Source organism: Salmo trutta, chromosome 25 (genome assembly GCF_901001165.1).
Source record: "Salmo trutta chromosome 25, fSalTru1.1, whole genome shotgun sequence".
Taxonomy (NCBI): Eukaryota; Metazoa; Chordata; class Actinopteri; order Salmoniformes; family Salmonidae; genus Salmo; species Salmo trutta.
The window spans coordinates 37,465,158-37,484,103 of NC_042981.1; the positions used below are offsets into that span (position 1 = coordinate 37,465,158).

Genomic DNA, 18,946 nt, shown 5'->3' on the forward strand with positions numbered 1-18,946 from the left:
CACTCTGCTCCGTATTGCATGGTTACACTGTTTTAGTCTCCGGCAGACATTAAACACACAGAGAAATTCATACAATGAAAGCATATCCAAACGCACTTCAGCCCAGTTTGAACAAAAAGGGGAATCAATCAATCGACTGACGCACTTGATAATCCAAAAAAAAGATGTCCTTAGCCCAGGACACTTCCACATGTGACTATCCCAAAAGGGAGCGCTCTGTGTCTGCATTGATCTTTGTGTTTAAACGGGACCAAACAGACAGGCTCGCGTTTCGGCTTAAGATGCCTTGCCTTCATCAGTGCCTGATATTGGATTGATCAGAGATAACACACTTTTATTTATCTTTCTTTGTGTCATTTGTAAGCATGCTTACTGTACGGATGCTCTCGGGTAAACGTGTAAAATAAAAAAAAGTCAGACAGTGCTTTTGTTATTTGGCAACTGGTGTGGCAAGTTTGGAACAATACGCAAGACTGCTATGATTCTGTGTTGGGGGAATCACAAAAGACGCAGGGCCTTTTGGCAGCTTGGCATCTTAAAACCAAATCTCTAACATGTTACATCAGATGCTACATCCAAGATCATGCTACATCCAAGATCATGCTACACCCAAGATCATGCTACATCCAAGATCATGCTACAACCAAGATCATGCTACATCCAAGATCATGCTACATCCAAGATCATGCTACATCCAAGATCATGCTACAACCAAGATCATGCTACAACCAAGATCATGCTATATCCAATGACACTGGGTTGAAGTATTCTCTCTCTGTATCTTTCTAAAATGAAGTGGGGAAATATAGTGAAAGGGGGAACAGGATTAAGACAACACAGGATCATTTTGATCTGGATTAAATTATTTGAAAAAACTGGGCCCAGGGCATTAGCATATATATATATATATATATATATATATATATATATATATATATAACAACTCTAGTAGACGAAGCTAGCCCACAAAATATCTGATAATTTTTACACATAGGACGTAATCTTGTTTCCATGTCCAGAGGAAAATAGATGTACTGTATGTAAGTTGTAGTGCAAAAAGTTGTAGTGCGTATATTTATTAAACAGGGTTTGGGGTCGAGGGTTAGAAGGTTTGAGTTGGGGTTAGGGTTCAGGGTTAAAAGGTTTGGGGTAAAGGGTTAGAGTCTCAGTCTTGTTGAAGAGGGCCTTGTTGAAGATGGGCACATGACCCTGGGCACAATGATCTGGAACAAACACAGACATTACATTGGGGTGAATAATAGGCTCACAAGTGAAGCATGTCAGTTCATAGTCAGTTTAACGGTTTGAGTTAGGGCTGAGGACCATGGGCGTTTCATTGCTCAACCTGTGACTTACCCTGATCATAATGATCAGATCATATGACACACAGTATAAGGGTCGTTCTATAAACTACGGTACCAGTGAGGATTTCCAAACACTGGACGACTTGTTACAGCTGTTGAGAAGTCATTGATAATAATATATTTTTTGAATGTCATTACGTTCTTAAAATATAAGGCGGGAACATAGCTATAGTCAATACAATTCATGAGTTGATTTAAAACCTTGACGTACAGTGAGGGGAAAAAATGTATTTGATCCCCTGCTGATTTTGTACGTTTGCCCACTGACAAAGAAATGATCAGTCTATAATTTTAATGGTAGGTTTATTTGAACAGTGAGAGACAGAATAACAACCAAAAAATCCAGAAAAACGCATGTCAAAAATGTTATAAATGGATTTACATTTTAATGAGGGAAATAAGTATTTGACCCCCTCTCAATCAGAAAGATTTCTGGCTCCCAGGTGTCTTTTATACAGGTAACAAACTGAGATTAGGAGCACACTCTTAAAGGGAGTGCTCCTAATCTCAGTTTGTTACCTGTATAAAAGACACCTGTCCACAGAAGCAATCAATCAGATTCCAAACTCTCCACCATGGCCAAGACCAAAGAGCTCTCCAAGGATGTCAGGGACAAGATTGTAGACCTACACAAGGCTGGAATGGGCTACAAGACCATCGCCAAGCAGCTTGGTGAGAAGGTGACAACAGTTGGTGCGATTATTTCGCAAATGGAAGAAACACAAAAGAACTGTCAATCTCCCTCGGCCTGGGGCTCCATGCAAGATCTCACCTCGTGGAGTTGCAATGATCATGAGAACAGTGAGGAATCAGCCCAGAACTACACGGGAGGATCTTGTCAATGATCTCAAGGCAGCTAGGACCATAGTCACTAAGAAAACAATTGATAACACACTATACCGGGAAGGACTGAAATCCTGCAGCGCCCGCAAGGTCCCCCTGCTCAAGAAAGCACATATACATGCCCGTCTGAAGTTTGCCAATGAACATTTGAATGATTCAGAGGACAACTGGGTGAAAGTGTTGTGGTTAGATGAGACCAGAATGTAGCTCTTTGGCATCAGCTCAACTCGCTGTGTTTGGAGGAGGAGGAATGCTGCCTATGACTCCAAGAACACCATCCCCACCGTCAAACATGGAGGTGGAAACATTATGCTTTGGGGGTGTTTTTCTGCTAAGGGGACAGGACAACTTCACCGCATCAAAGGGACGATGGCCGGGGCCATGTACCGTCAAATTTGTGAGAGCCTCCTTCCCTCAGCCAGGACATTGAAAATGGGTCGTGGATGGGTATTCCAGCATGACAATGACCCAAAACACACGGCCAAGGCAACAAAGGAGTGGCTCAAGAAGAAGCACATTAAGGTCCTGGAGTGGCCTAGCCAGTATCCAGACCTTAATCCCATAGAAAATCTGTTGAGGGAGCTGAAGGTTCGAGTTGCCAAATGTCAGCCTCGAAACCTTAATGACTTGGAGAAGATCTGCAAAGAGGAGTGGGACAAAATCCCTCCTGAGATGTGTGCAAACCTGGTGGCCAACTACAAGAAACGTCTGACCTCTGTGATTGGCAACAAGGGTTTTGTCACCAAGTACTAAGTCGTGTTTTGCAGAGGGGTCAAATACTTATTTCCCTCATTAAAATGCAAATCAATTTATAACATTTCTGGCATGTGTTTTTCTGGATTTTTTTGTTGTTATTCTGTCTCTCACTGTTCAAATAAACCTACCATTAAAATTATAGACTGATCATTTCTTTGTCATTGGGCAAACGTACAAAATCAGCAGGGGATCAAATACTTTTTTCCCTCACTGTATTTGTTCAAAATCGTGTGACATAAAACATAACTTTTCCGTCCTTGCATTTATGACTGTGTAAGTTGTCGTTACATCATATTTTAAGCATTAATCAGTTAAATTAGACATTGAACTTCAACCCTGTAAGAATTCTTGATCTAGCTGTCGAACAGTTTTTTTGTATAGAGATCTCAGAAATGCAGTGTAACTATGTAACATTTAGTGTCTCCTTATGTTACGGGTTGAAATCAGTTTTCATGTTCACACAAATCCAAAAGAATAAATGCGATTTGAAAAATCGAATGCTTCTAACCGAAAGAGTCACCTTACCTTGATACTTAAAACCTAAATCGATACTGTCATTAACGTGGCTCTTCAATATTTATGCATAATACAGCTTTTTAACTACGCCGGGATACGTAATCAACATCTGATCCGGGAAGGAATTTTCTGAATGACAGCCAAGTGACGGACAGCTGTTGTGATGGCGCATGCAATGCAACAACAGCCAAAGTGCTGGGGGAAAAAATGTGTTATTGAGGAATGTCCAGAATATTTTGGTGTCTCGTTTGTTACGCCAGTGAAGAATGTGGTACCTGGATCTACGTTGGATCTAATATCCCTATTGAATTGACGTTGATCGGCTGTCGTTGTCTGCTTGATTTACAGCAGGGTCTCGTTAGATTTAACAGAGAAAGTTTTACAGTAATGAGTTCCTTTTGTTTCCCATGTTACAACTGCAATTTTAAACAACACAAGGGGCTTTGAAGTAGCCTACTTTAACTTTGAATTTGGAGCTCAGAAATTCAAGTACTGGAATATGCCTACCTTGAAAATCAGACATTTCCTCAATTTGGTGCTTTAAAAGTACTTGTTATTATTATAGCCAATTAATAAGTTCTCCTGCTACCTTAAAATTCTCAGTGATTTCATTTTTGATCAGTTTTTGAGGCCTCTAGTTTGTTTCCCGCCACTTCTATTGAAGGGTGTTGTGCTAGCTACTATGTTGTGTTCAAACCATGTGCGGTTGTTATGACAACAACATCTAATGTTGACTTCCACTTGGCTTTCCATACAAATCCTCCCATTAAAAAAGGAACCTGGTTTTTGGTCACTTTCTTATTATAAAAAAAGCGATGGTGAGATGAATGCTACCACTATTCATGGCTTTATTATGCGTGCCTACGTCAGCCACATAGGCTACAGAAAAATGTCTCCAATCTATTTAGTTAGGCAATGTCCACAATATTTTCACATATTTTAGAATATAATAAAAATTAGAATTGGAATATCTTAAACTCCATTATTCTTAAAATGCTCACGGCCTACTTTTTCTTTTACACTTTTTGCATGCTTTTTGGGGGTAGGGGGGTTCTGTATTAGGCCCTATATGTACAATTATAGGGCCTAATACATACATTATAACATTTTATAAACTGGGTGGTTCGAGCCCTGAATGCTGATTGGCTGACAGCCGTGGTATATCAGATCGTATACCACGGGTATGACAAAACATTTATTTTTACTGCTCTAATTACGTTGGTTACCAGTTTATAATAGCAGTAAAGCACCTCAGGGGTTTGTGGTATATTGGCCATCTACCACACCCCCTCGTGCCTTATTGCTTAAGTATAACATTGAGGTCTTTGAAAATTACAAATAAGTGCTTGAAAAAGTCTCTGAAAGTCTTTTGACTTGCTAGTGTCTATATGAACCCTGCTTAAATGATGTGTAGTCCTAGACCAATGTTGTTGTATAGCTGGAGTTATAGGCCAATTTGCATATACAGTATTCGTTTTTCTCCCTCTAAGTACACATGTAGAACTACATGAAAATCTTTTGAAGCTTCAAACCATTTAGACATTTTGATCCCGATGTCACACATTGAGCCCATTATTTATAGAAAGACCAATAAGCACAAATAGAAGGCAATGATGTACAAAAAATACAAATAAACAATGAAATATTCAGCTAACTGTTCAAATGTAGAACATTTGGGAAAAGTTGACAGACTTGGTGTATAAATGGCTATTCACCTTCTTCCACAATTTAAAGAGAGCCCTTTCGGCCTCCTCCCCTTGTTTAAAGAGTGCCCGTAGAGACAAAAATAACACGATTTTGGTGTCGTGTCACTTTTGTGTTTTCATTGTCAAAAAGCTATTTTGATTTAGTGTAATTCATTCACTTCATTCGTTCATTAATATAGAGGATACTGTATGTTGTGCAGTTTCCCTGACCTTCACCTTAACCTTCAGCTGTCCTTTCCTTCATCTTCGGCCTTGTTATTTCCCTTCCATTAGTCCCTTTCGGCCTCCTCCCCTTCTCTAAGGGGAGCCTTTAGAGGTAAACATTTAAATGGCTTTTTGATAATGAAAACGTTGCATTTGCAGGATATTTAGAAAGTGCATTGGTGACACAGAAAGTTTGTATGTCGACCCCTATGTTGACTTCTGTGAGCTGATCAAGTATATGCTGTTCTATTTTAAGAAATTAGGTGTGTAGGCTTAGTACTTAATCGTTTTTCTTGTGCTATGTGATAAATACTATAAAAGTGACATGGCGCCAAAATAGTGTCCATTCATCCATTAATTCATTCATGCACGTATTCATGCATTAATTCATTCGCTTATTCATTCATTTAGAGGATTTGCTGTGCAGTTTCCCTCACCTTCACCTCAACCTCGAGTTGTCCTTTTCTGGCCTTGGCCTTCTCTGTCTCCTTTGCAGCCTTTCTGACCTCGTCTTTGGCCGGGCGGACTCTTTCATGGCCTCGTCCGCCTTTTTGCATCGTGATTTCCGCCTCCCTCTTCATTCTCAAATCAAACTCCATCCACCGTCAAAGTTGTTGCCTTCCTCATCTGCTCTCCGTATTCCTCCTTCGGCCGGAGAACACGATGCTCTCCGGCCAGGATTCTTCTTTGTCTGCTAAGTTCTTGCAATTCAGACTCCCGTTGCCTACCAGAAAATACAAGTCATATAATTTGATACAACAGTTAACATTCGTCCTCAGCAATACCTCTGTTGTCTGCCTCTAAAGATCCAATACTATGCCCTAGCAGCCTTACAGTGTTAGAATGTTGCATTCTATCGCCACTTCACAATAATAGTGTAGTAACAACAAGTCAACTATTCCCCCTTTCCCTTTCCACATATATACTAGCATTGATCTGTTCTGTGACAGCTCCACTATCCTCCTGGGATCTTTGCTATGTCAACACCTTGGCAATAATAACCTTGGCACCCACTGGTAATGTCACCACGGCGTCCCCTGAACGTGTCACTAATTCTTGTAACATGATGGCTAATCACCATGACACCTCAGGTACCTACCCAGTATCCCAAATGCCACCATATTCCCTATATAGTGTACTTATTTTGACCAGAGCCCTATCAAAGTAGCCTTTTTAATACATTCTTAACATCTTTTAGTAACTTGTGGAGTGTGCCTCTTGTCTAGACAACCCTACACAAACTCCAAACAGCTAAACGATCTGTGAATCTACCCTAATCATACCAGAATATATTTTTTAAGGCCTACATTTGTGTATTTAGACACTTCTACATTTAATAAGCATTTAAATGTTGGAAATGACACATGCATCTAAACTAGTCTTGTGAGGTATAGTATTGATTGGTTCTGAAAACATACAATGAAACAAAATCGACTTACCACACAGTGTAGCTCAGATGAAAGACATGGATGGAACCGGAATGGCAATGAAAATTTTTTGGGGGCGAAATATTGAAGAAGATTTCAGTTTTCGGATAATATATTGACTTTTCTTTCAATTTCATGAATTTGCTAAAACTATTAGGAACAGCAGAATACCTATGTTCTATCCTTCAGAAGCATTCCTGTTAGTAGAGACCTTGAAGAGTAGGAATATGTAAATATATTGTTAAAAAGGAAGGCAGTTGATGTCAGTAAAAAACGTATGTTGGACTAAAAATAAGGTCATTTGAATTGTTGACAAAACACTATATTATGCAACATAAATGGGTTAAACCACATTTCATGCCCCATTTTATGCCCCAGTGTTTGCGGCTACAACCGTTTATACTCTAACATTCAAATCTCTTGAATATTGTCTTTGTCCCATCATCTTTAGTATAAACTGTCTTTTGTGCCTTAGCTACAATGCTAATGTTGTTTAAGATAATGTGTTCCAGAATTCTATAGTGTCCTGAAACTTTAGTTCATTTCTATTACATTCTAACTGAACAAAGTTATGTTCTCCACCAGAGCTGTGTAGCTGTGAGGCTTGGTCCGACTGTTTTGGCTGCAGCAGGAGCATTAGCAATGCTAAGTGGCTAACGGGTTGACTAGATGTGAGGCGTTATCTATGCTTAACACTAAACAAGCTCATGTTATGCTAATTTAAACCGTCTCTATTTGATTTCCACTCTCCTGCTTATTCTGATGACTACTTTCCCCACACACCCCTACCAGTCTCAGAGTTTTGGAGAATAATTTGGCTTTTCAAGTCATTCCCTATTATTTTGGGTAATTGTCTCTGCTATTAAATATATGTTTTTCAAGCTCATCGACTTTGATTACTGGAGAAAATGGGCAAAGCATTTCATGTGATTAAGCTGAATGAATCATTTCCAAGCAGTGTGTTTTCTGTGCCGTACATGTAGCCTCTTCTGTGCTGCTAACGTCATTGTTACTGCTCAAGGCTGTGAATGGAACATTGCCTCCACTTCCTAATGTTTATTCATAAATTGAGCCTTAGATAACGTGGCCGCTGCCAGACAATGTTACCTAATGCTCAACGCATAATAAACTGTAGTGGTACTCTAGTAGCTAATGTATTGTGCAACTGTGCTTCTTAATCACTTACTGATGTGGAGTGTTTCCGCTTAAACTCACTTCAACTCTGTCATGGCTACATACCCTGCAAGTAAAAAGATGTCTTTAGGACATCCCCGGGAACATCACGAAATTGTCGCCTAAGTCGTCAGGATGTTGTATCATGGTCGCATGGTTTTTGTCTAGTTCCCCGGTTTTGTCCCAGGGATGTCCCCATGGATGTTTTATAGGACATTCTTAGAACGTTTTATCATTGGTCCCCTGGATGTTTGTTCCAGGATGCTCCCAAGGACGTTATCAGACACTCATAGAACGTTCTGTCATGGTCAAGGGCCCATAATGCACATGGTTTGGTCCATTCTCCACGAGGAGGGAAAAAAATACACCGGATCTGACAGTTGCTCTGGCATGTATCCTAAGAATTCACGAGAGAAAACCACTATGCCCCCCTCAAAAATGAAATCGGGTTTCCAGAAAAGGAAAGAAAGGAAACAGAGACAGAAACAGCCAATTTCTGGGGAAAAATTACTCACTTTTTCCCAGAAAAAAAAGAGGAGAAGGATTTGAGTGGTAAGTCAGTGCAGACGGCCTGCTGAATTGAGTAGCCTAGCTAGCCAATATTTTTGCTAGCTTGATAGCTTGCTAGCTACTGGTAGCTGCCTACCGTGGACTCACTCGGCTCGGTCAGAGCAGTGATTATTAACATGATGACGACGAGCTACCACTACCAGCTATGGCTAACTAATTAGCTATTATTTAGATATTATAACTGTATTCCCCAATATTTGCGTGATATTTGTTAGCTAGCTAGACTAAAATGAAAACCTAACATGTAGCCTACCTATCCATACTGTAGATGATACTACTACTACTACTACTACTGCTGTAGTGTCACGATCGTCGTAATGATTGGACCAAGGCGCAAGTAGCGTTCCACATCTTTATTATAACGTGAAACTTCAGCAAAATACAAAAACAATAAATGATCAAACGAAACGTGAAGACAGTGAAGTGCAAATAGTCACCTACACAAAAACAAGATCCCACAAAACACAGTGGGGAAATGGCTGCCTAAATATGATCCCCAATCAGAGACAACGCTAAACAGCTGCCTCTGATTGGAAACCATACCAAGCACACCAACATAGAAATAAACAACGTAGAACACCCCAAGTCACGTCCTGACATACTATACCATAGAGTACCAAGGGCTCTCTATGGTCAGGGTGTGACAGTACCCCCCCCCCCCCCCCCAAAGATGCGGACTCCGGCCGCAAAACCTGAAACCAAATAGGAGGGTGGGGGGGGGGGGGGGGTGATCAGTGTCGGTGGCGGCTCTGGTGCGGGACGAAGTACCCTCTCATCCCGCGGATCCGCCAGCATCGGGGGCGGCTCTGGTGCGGAACGAAAAACCCGCTCAGCTCGCGGATCCACCATCTTTGGTGGTGGCTCTGGTGCGGGTCGAAGAACCCGCTCAGCTCGCGGATCCACCAGCTTTGGTGGCGGCCCTGGTGCGGGCCGCAGAACCCGCTCATCCCGCGGATCCAGCCATGGACCCGGGCTGAACACTGTGCCTGGACTGGACCTCGGTGTCAAGGAAGGCTCCTGCCATGGAGCGGGTCTGGACACCAGCCCTGGCCTGGACATCGGTGCCGATGAAGGCTCCTGCCATGGAGTGGGACTGGACGCCGTATCTGAACTGAGCACCGGTGCAGAAGAAGACTCCGTCCATGGAGCAGGACTGGACGCCGTGCTTGGACTGGGCATCGGCACAGGGGAAGGCTCCGGCCTTGGAGCTGGACTGGACACCGTGCCTGGACAGGTCACCGGCGCAGAGGGAGGCTCCTGCCCTGGAGCAGGACTGGACGCCTTGCCTGGAAGATCCGGACCGTTGACTCCCGCTGGAAGCTCCGGAACGTTGACCGTCGCAGGAGGTTCCGGATTGTGGACCGTCGCAGGAGGTTCCGGACTGTGGACCGTCGCAGGAGGTTCCGGACTGTGGACCGTCGCAGAAGGTTCCGGACTGTGGACCGTCGCAGGAGGTTCCGGACTGTGGACCGTCGCAGGAGGTTCCGGACTGTGGACCGTCGCCGGAAGCTCCGGACTGGGAACCGTCGCCGGATTCTGGACTGGGAACCGTCGCCGGAAGCTCTGGACTGGGAAGGCGCACTGAAGGCCTGGTGCGTGGGGCTGGCACAGGACGTACTGGGCTGTGGAGACGTACTGGAGACCTGGTGCATAGAACCGGCATCAATGGTACCGGTTCGATGACACACCTCGCACGGCAAGAGCGAGGAGCTGGCACAGAACGTATTGGGCTGTGAAGGCGCACTGGAGACCTGGTGCGTAGAACCGGCAGAAATTGTACTGGAACATTGACGCACTTCGCACGGCAAGTGCGGGAGCTGGCACAGGACGCACCGGACTGGAGACACGCACTTCAGGGCGAGTGCGAGGAGGGGACACAGGACGTACCGGACTGGGGAGGCGCACTGGAGGCCTGATGTGTGGGACCGGCACAAGTTGCACCGGACTGGTGACACGCTCCTCCAAACGCCTGCGTTGCCACATACTCTTAGCCAACTCCATTCTCCGGTATCCCTCCTCGCACTGTTCCATTGACTCCCAGGCGGGCTCTGGTTCTCTCCTTGGGTCGACCGACCACCTCTCTATCTCCTCCCAGGTTGTCACTGGCTCACTCCCCACCTCGCCGACCACCCCGTGTGCCCCCCCAAAAAATATTTTCGGGCTGTCTTTTGGGCTGTCCTTGTGGCCGCTAACCCCGGCGTCGTTGCTGTCCTACCTTCTCTCCCTGCATCTGCTTCCACAGAAGGCTTTCGTGTCCTGACATGATCTCTTCCCAAGTCCAGGATATTTTCTCCTCGATCTCCTCGTAAGTCCAGGATGCCATTTCCTCCTGGGCACGCTGCTTGGTCCTGTTGTGGTGGGATATTCTGTCACGCTCGTCGTACGAACTGGGAGCATACTTGGACCAACGTGCAGCATGATCTGGGATCCACATATTTTATTAAAGTGAAACGCACAAAACAATAAAGAATAAACGAAACATGACTAAGTGGTGCACAAAACACAAAATACAAAATAATATCTCACAAACACAGGTGGGAAAAACACCTACTTAAATATGATCCCCAATTAGAGACAACGATTACCAGCTGCCTCTAATTGGGAATCATACAAATCACCAACATAGAAATAATAACCTAGAACCCCACATAGAAATAATAAACTAGAATACCCCCCAGTCACGCCCTGACCTACTTCACCATAGAGAAACAATGGCTCTCTATGGTCAGGGCGTGACATGTAGACAAAGATCCCAATGTGTGTCTACTACATGAAGTTGACACCGCGGACCTTGGAGGTGAGGCAGTTGTTTTGTAGCAGTAGCAGCATAACTAGACAATTTTTTATTGTAAAGTTAGACACATGATGACTTAGACAATCTTAAATACTATTATTCAAAAGTTTTTTCTTTCAGTAGTAGATTTTTAGTATCGTAACCTTTTGTAGGAGCGAACATTACACCTAAAATTCCCTTTGTTTACTCACTTCCTAGTGCCTAGAGAGCCCCAGGTAGGTAGAATCTCAGCAGAAAGCTGTCAGACAGACTTAGATGCAGGGAGGAGGAAGAGGAGTTAAAGAGTAGCAGCAGTGCCGGTGAAGGACTGACAGAAGAGATTGAACAATCAAGTAATAAAGGAAAGGAAGAGTATGGACAGATTCAAAGTGAGGAAGATGAGGTTTTAGATGATCCAGCACTGTGGCCAGAGAAAGTACAAGACCATGAAAGAGAAGCTATTGTTCGCAGACTAGTCAACAGGTGTGGTGAGGAGACAGAACTGTATAAAATCATGCCCCCAGACTCAGAAGGCAGCCATTCCCCAACTATTTACAGGACAATGCAATCTCTATTGCACTCCACACTTCCCTTTCCCACCTGGACAAAAGGAACACCTATGTGAGAATGCTATTCATTGACTATTGCTCAGCGTTCAGCACCACAGTACCCTCAAAGCTCATCACTAAGCTAAGGATCCTGGGACTAAACACCTCCCTCCGCAACTGGATCCTGGACTTCCTGGCGGGCCGCCCCCAATGGTGAGGGTAGGTAGCAACACATCTGCCACGCTGATCCTCAACACTGGAGCCACCCAGCCCTCTCCTGTAATCCCTGTTCACCCACGACTGCATGGCCAGGCACGACTCCAACACCACCATTAAGTTTGCAGACGACCCAACAGTGGTAGGCCTGATCACCGACAGCCTATAGGGAAGAGGTCAGAGACCTGGCCGGGTGGTGCCAGAATAACAGCCTATCCCTCAACGTAACCAAGACTAAGGAGATGATTGTGGACTACAGGAAAAGGAGGACCGAGCACGCCCCCATTCTCATCGACGGGGCTGTAGTGGAGCAGGTTGAGAGCTTCAAGTTCCTTGGTGTCCACATCACCAACAAACTAGAATGGTCCAAACACACCAGACAGTCGTGAAGAGGGCACGACAAAGCCTATTCCCCCTCAGGAAACTAAAAAGATTTGGCATGGGTCCTCAGATCCTCAAAAGGTTTTACAGCTGCAACATCGAGAGCATCCTGACTGATTGCATCACTGCATGGTACGGCAATTGCTCGGCCTCCGACCGCAAGGCATTACAGAGGGTAGTGCGTACAGAGGGTTGGGCTAAGCTGCCTGCCATCCAGGACCTCTACACCAGGCGGTGTCAGAGGAAGGCCCTAAAAATTGTCAAAGACCCCAGCCACCCCAGTCATAGACTGTTCTCTCTACTACCGCATGGCAAGCGGTACTGGAGTGCCAAGTCTAGGACAAAAAGGCTTCTCAACAGTTTTTACCCCCAAGCCATAAGACTCCTGAACAGGTAATCAAATGGGTACCCGGACTAATTGCATTGTGTGCCCCCCCAACCCCTCTCTTTAAGGTGCTGCTACTCTCTGTTTATCATATATGCATAGTCACTTTAACTATACATTCATGTACATTCTACCTCAATTGGCACGACCAACCAGTACTCCCGCACATTGGCTAACCGGGCTATCTGCATTGTGTCCCGCCACCCACCACCCGCCAACCCCTCTTTTATGCTACTACTACGCTCTGTTTATCATATATGCATAGTCACTTTAACCATATCTACATGTACATACTATCTCAATCAGCCCGACTAACCGGTGCCTGTATGTAGCCTTGCTACTGTATATAGCCTCACTACTGTATATAGCCTCGCTACTGTTATTTTTCACTGTCTTTTTACTGTTGTTTCTATTTCCTATTGCTCACCTAATACCTTTTTTGCACTGTTGGTTAGAGCATGTAAGTAAGCATTTCACTATTGTATTCGGCGCACGTGACATATAAACTTTGATTTGATTTGACAGTAATTCAGCAAACGGAAGAGAAAAGGTGCAGAGAGACTGGCTTATATATAGTAAGAGTATAAAGGCATTATAATGCATTGCATGTGTTCTTTTTTCTCATGTGCAAAGTTAACCATCACCCAGTTCTCTGAATAGTAAGGATGGCTATAAGACATCATCAGTGAAATAGTGGAGAATATATGACAAACTACCAGAGCATGAGGATGGTGTGTCTCACAAGAACTGTTACTGGAAATTGAAAAATCTGCAGCATACCGTAACAACAGCTACAGGTATAGACAGTCAGCTGCAGAAACAAATCCAGTCAGAAATATATAAAAACAGAGCACTTCTGGAAAGAATTGTGGATGTGACACAGTACTTAGCATCTAGGAATCTGCCATTCTGGGGGAAATCACTCAGTCTTGATGATGTGCATAATGGACATTACTTAGAGTCAAATTATGACCCGCTATTACAGGAAGTCAGGGACATAAAGAAAGGAGCACGACTGACTCATTACCTCAGCCCTGAGAGCCAAAACGAGTTCATAGGAATTTGTGGTCAAAGGGTTTTAAAACAATACTTTATGAAAGAGAAGATGTAATCTATTACTCAGTTATATGTGATGCAACTCCAGACATTTCACATACTGAGCAAAATGTATTATTGGTGGGATATGTACACAGAGATAAAGTTCAGGGAACAGGTGAACCTTGTACCTCCCATACTCTTAATTTTGTGGGTGTACATGCAGCTCAGTCGTGCCCAGAAGTATCAACCTTTTTTGGCTGTGTGAATCGTCTTTACAATCTGTTCAGTGCACAGTCAACTTAGGGTATGTAATCTTCTGACCCACTGGAATTGTGATACAGTGAATTATAAGTGAAATAATCTGTCTGTAAACAATTGTTGGAAAAATGACTTGTGTCAAGCACAAAGTAGATGTCCTAACCGACTTGCCAAAACTATAGTTGTTAACAAGAAATTTGTGGAGTGGTTAAAAAACGAGTTTTAATGACTCCAACCTTAAGTGTATGTAAGGGAACACCCCCCTGAAATGGACAAAAATGAATGGGATCTTATTGGCACCATACAAAACATATACACGATGTACAATACCACTCAAATGGACGTTGTTTCATTCAAAACTGATTGCAAATGCCATATGGCAAATGCCAAGTGTCACACAGCAAAAATCCAATAGATGGTGAGCGCACTCCACCGTAAATTTTCTTATTGCAAATGTAACTCAAGTCAAGACCCAAGAGTAACATTTTGAACCCTTTTTTTCAAAAACTTCTCACCCCCTTAAAAAAGTGCTTTCTGGACCGATTTTCGATATTCTTTTGGTTTTTCTGTAGGAACATACTTTTGTCATATTTTATTGTCATAATATTTTTTATTGTGCATAAGGCATATGTTTTGTCCATTGGCAATATGATTTCATAGGAAGTCAAAGTCAAAAGTCAGTGAACCATTGCCAAATGCCATAAGAAATGTACAAATGCAATATGAAAGTATTGAAAGTGCCAAATCAGGATGTTTTGTCCATTTGCAATATGATTTCATAGGAAGTCAAAAGTTGAAGTCAAAAGTCACTTTTTTTGCCAAATGCCATAAGAAATGTCCAAATGCAATATGAAAGTATTGAAAGTGCCAAATCAGGTTGTTATGTCCATTTGCCATGTACGATCATAGAAAGTCGTTTTCCAAACCCAAAAGTCAGTGAACCATGTCCAAATGACATTTTTACTGCCCAAATTATATATAACCCTATGTTAAGCCATGAATCAACCTAGATGGTCTATTCGTCATGTATGATGAGGGAGAAGTGGGACTTCTCGTCCAAAATATGATCTTGAGAGAAGTAGAGTGCTTCTTGCATGGTTTCTTCCTCAGAGGCAGTAGAGAAGGCTGAAAATGGCCATTCATATCCAAGCCTGAGGAGTATTCACAATACTAGTACTGATTCTGGGGGACTCTCCTTTCTGCCGTACAGTCTTACCTCTTCAGGTAGTTGCCTAGCAGTATGCCTACTAAATCAGCCAAAGAAACTATGGTTTGTGCCATGACGGTTATAACCATTTATGCCATCTGTTATGTAACCGTTATATGGCATTACCCAGCAAACAGGGGATGTCCTAATGACTTTAGGTGACATTCCCATTATATCCTTTTAAGGGTTTCGGTGAGATGTTATCCCACGGACATTCTGGGAACGTTCTGGGAACCATGAAACATAACGTTAGCCTGACGTTAATTTTGACGCATGGGACATTCAATGACTACAAGGGGGTCATTTCATAGGGCTGGGACGTTCAACGTTATAGTTGTACGAATAGCAAAAAAGTGTGCCCTGTTTTTGGTAAACCATTGGGTGCATGTATTCATGATACTCGTTTGCTACAAAACCTTGCTAAAATAACGAGCATGGTTCCCCAACTGGCAGCCCACGGGGAAGTGGTTTTATTTGCCCCCCCCCCAAGTTTTTTTCCTTTTTTTTTTTATAAAAAAATTAAATAAAATTGGGGGGTGGAATTTTCATTGTTGGACATAAGACTGTAAAAATATCAGGAAATCAGCTCCAAGTAATTTTACTGTAAGAAAACTGTTCCCAAGTATTCTCACGCATAATAAAAAGACACGTAATCGTATACAAATGTAAGCAAGATTTGAAATTATTATGTGTCAGTCAAATATTATATCAGTTTGGGCTTCTTGCGGTCAATTTGCTGTCAACAAATTATTCGTAACGATGTTCCGGTCCCCCGACCATCCACTCAAGAAAAAAATCGTCCTGCGGCTGAATCTAGTTGATGACCCCTGTCTTACTGTAGATATGGAGTTCTTTCCGCTCATGCATTCTCATTTCGACGCCAAACCTACCACTGGGATCCCATGTGGCTCAGTTTGTTGAGCATGGTGCTTACAATGCCAGGGTTGTGGGTTCAATTCCCACGGGGGACCAGTATGGAAAAAGTACAAAAATGTATCCACTCTACTATAGGTCACACTGGATAACATCGTCTGCTAAATGACTAAAATGTAAAAAATGGTGTGCGTGGCCATAGAGCTCTATTTTCACGTCATCCAACAAACCAATGTAAAACAGCATTGGCACATCAAATCAAACTTTATTTGCCACATGCGCCGAATACAACAAGTGCAGACTTTACCGTGAAATGCTTACTTACAATCCCTTAACTAACAGTGCAGTTCAAGAAGAAGAAAATATTTACCACGTAGACTAAAATAAAAACTAATAATAAAAAGTAATACAATAAGGATAGCGAGGCTATATACAGGGGGCACCGGTACCGAGTCAATGTGCAGGGGTACAGGCTAGTTGAGGTAATCTGTACATGTAGGTGGCGGCAAAGTGTGTACAAGTAGACTTGGCGCTCTGGTACCGCTTGCCGTGCGGTAGCAGAGAAAACACTATAACTTGGGTGACTGGAGTCTCTGACAATTTTATGGGCTTTCCTCTGACACCGCCTATTACCGCCTATTATATAGGTCCTGGATGGCAGGAAGCTTGGCCCCAGTGATGTACTGGGCCGTTCGCACTACTCTCTGTAGCGCCTTACGGTCAGATGCCGAGCAGTTGCCATGCCAGGCGGTGATGCAACCGGTCAGGATGCTCTCGATGGTGCTTTCGTCAGATGACATGAAAATCTAGTTTTTTGGCCACGCACACCAGTTGTGGGTTTGGTGTCGAAATGAGAATACATGAGTAGAAAATAAGTCCATACCTAATGTAAAATATGCTGGTGGATCTTTGATGTTATGGGGCTATTTTTTCCCACTTGCTTTCAAGGATCCTGAAGGATTCTGTATGGAAGAATGGTCTAAGATCACTACCAATGTGTTCTCAAACTCATAAAACATTTTAGAAAAAGGCTCAGTGCTGTTACCTCACAAGGTGAGGTATTGAAAGGTATTCAAAACAGGGATGTCAATCATTTTGACCCTTACCTTTTAGAAATAAAATAATATTACTTGTTAAACTAAATACATTTCTCAGAGCAATTGTATTAGTTAGTATAAAATAATATAACTTCCCATTTTTTTTGGAGCATACAATATAGCTCAGTGTTTGAATTATTTATTTTATACAGTAATTTTTGCTAATCTTTATCAAGGGTGTCAATAATTATGGACTTCACTATATGGTTCTTCAGTAGGATTCAAGTAATGAAATGGTATGAGGGTTTTAAGGTAAGGTACAGTACTGTAGGTTTGAAGCTGTTCAGCTAAAATAGTGTAAAAAATACATTCGAAGTCGGAAGTTTTACATACAGAAGGGAACATTTTGGCATTTGCTGTATGGTTGATGAGAAACTCCATATTGCAAATGTACGGTCCCTTACTAGACGTCAGCGAATGTTTGTAAATTTGCGGATTGCGGCAGGCCGTGCACCGGTGCCAGATCTTCCGGGAAGTCATCGAACAAAGTCTCTCGGACATTCGGTTTCCATTTTATAAAATGTTCAAATTTTGGTCATTTTTCCAATGTCCCGGAAAATTCCAGCAGATGGCGAATGGAATCTTATTGCAAATGTACAAAACATCACCAATCACGACGTGGCCATTTCTCCTAAACGGAAAAGACTTCGAAGACGAAACTTGGTGAGCATAGGTTTTGCATAATGGGCAGTTGGTCCCGAACAAGATGGCGTCGAGGCCTCAACGCTTTTTGAGTTAAGGCCATTTTCCTGGGATTAAAGGTCAAAAAACGAAAATAGAGCGCTAATTTGACCGCTTCACGTCAAAGTACATGAACCTACGGTGTCAGGAAAAAGAGAACCAGACATTTATCTATCGTAATTTAAGAGAAATCGTACAATGTACAATTAGTGATGTTAAAAAAAACTACTTTTTTCCCAAAACGTTACAGATCCAGTTGCAGCGTGTTCAGACGAATCTGTTAAGGCAGATTTTTTGTGATTTTCTGAAATAACACACACTCATTCAACCCTCTGTAAATAGTCAGTTCTTAACGTAAAGACTTAAAACTCAATATTCTATAAGAGCCAACCCCAAGGAGGATATGTGTTCACTTTCAGCTTCCTGTGTCAACCGGAAGTGCCTTAAAATGGTGTCATAGGGGCTGTTTTGAAGGGTTAAAAAGGTCAGATCTTTTCAAAACTTCATATATGTGATTAGGCAACCCTCATGAACTGTAAATCAGCTCTCTCACACACACACACACACACACACACACACACACACACACACACACACACACACACACACACACACACACACACACAGCAAGGATGGAGTGACACGGTGCGGGGCTTAAAGACACACAGAGCCTGCAATGGCATTACCATAATCTCTAGGCTGTGCTGAGTTCAACGAGATGCCCTGCTTGACCGTAGCTCGCTCGGTCTGAGCGCAGTGACCGTGAGAAAAAGTAGGCCCATAATGACGCCTGGCCCTAAATTTCAAGTGCTTTTGGGTGACAGCGAGAGAACCGTTAGGGTTAGAAGTACAATTCAACCTCAGGAACATTCATGAGGTCCTCCCGATCTGTGCAAGCCTAACCTTGACCGTGTGGCATTAACTCTTAAC

General features: G+C 42.9%; 1 protein-coding gene across 2 annotated transcripts in view; it reads left to right on the plus strand.

The window, feature by feature from the left end:
- smyd3 (SET and MYND domain containing 3) overlaps window positions 1-18,946 on the plus strand; it is a 206,243-nt gene that overhangs the window by 160,591 nt on the left and 26,706 nt on the right. The window lies entirely within an intron of this gene.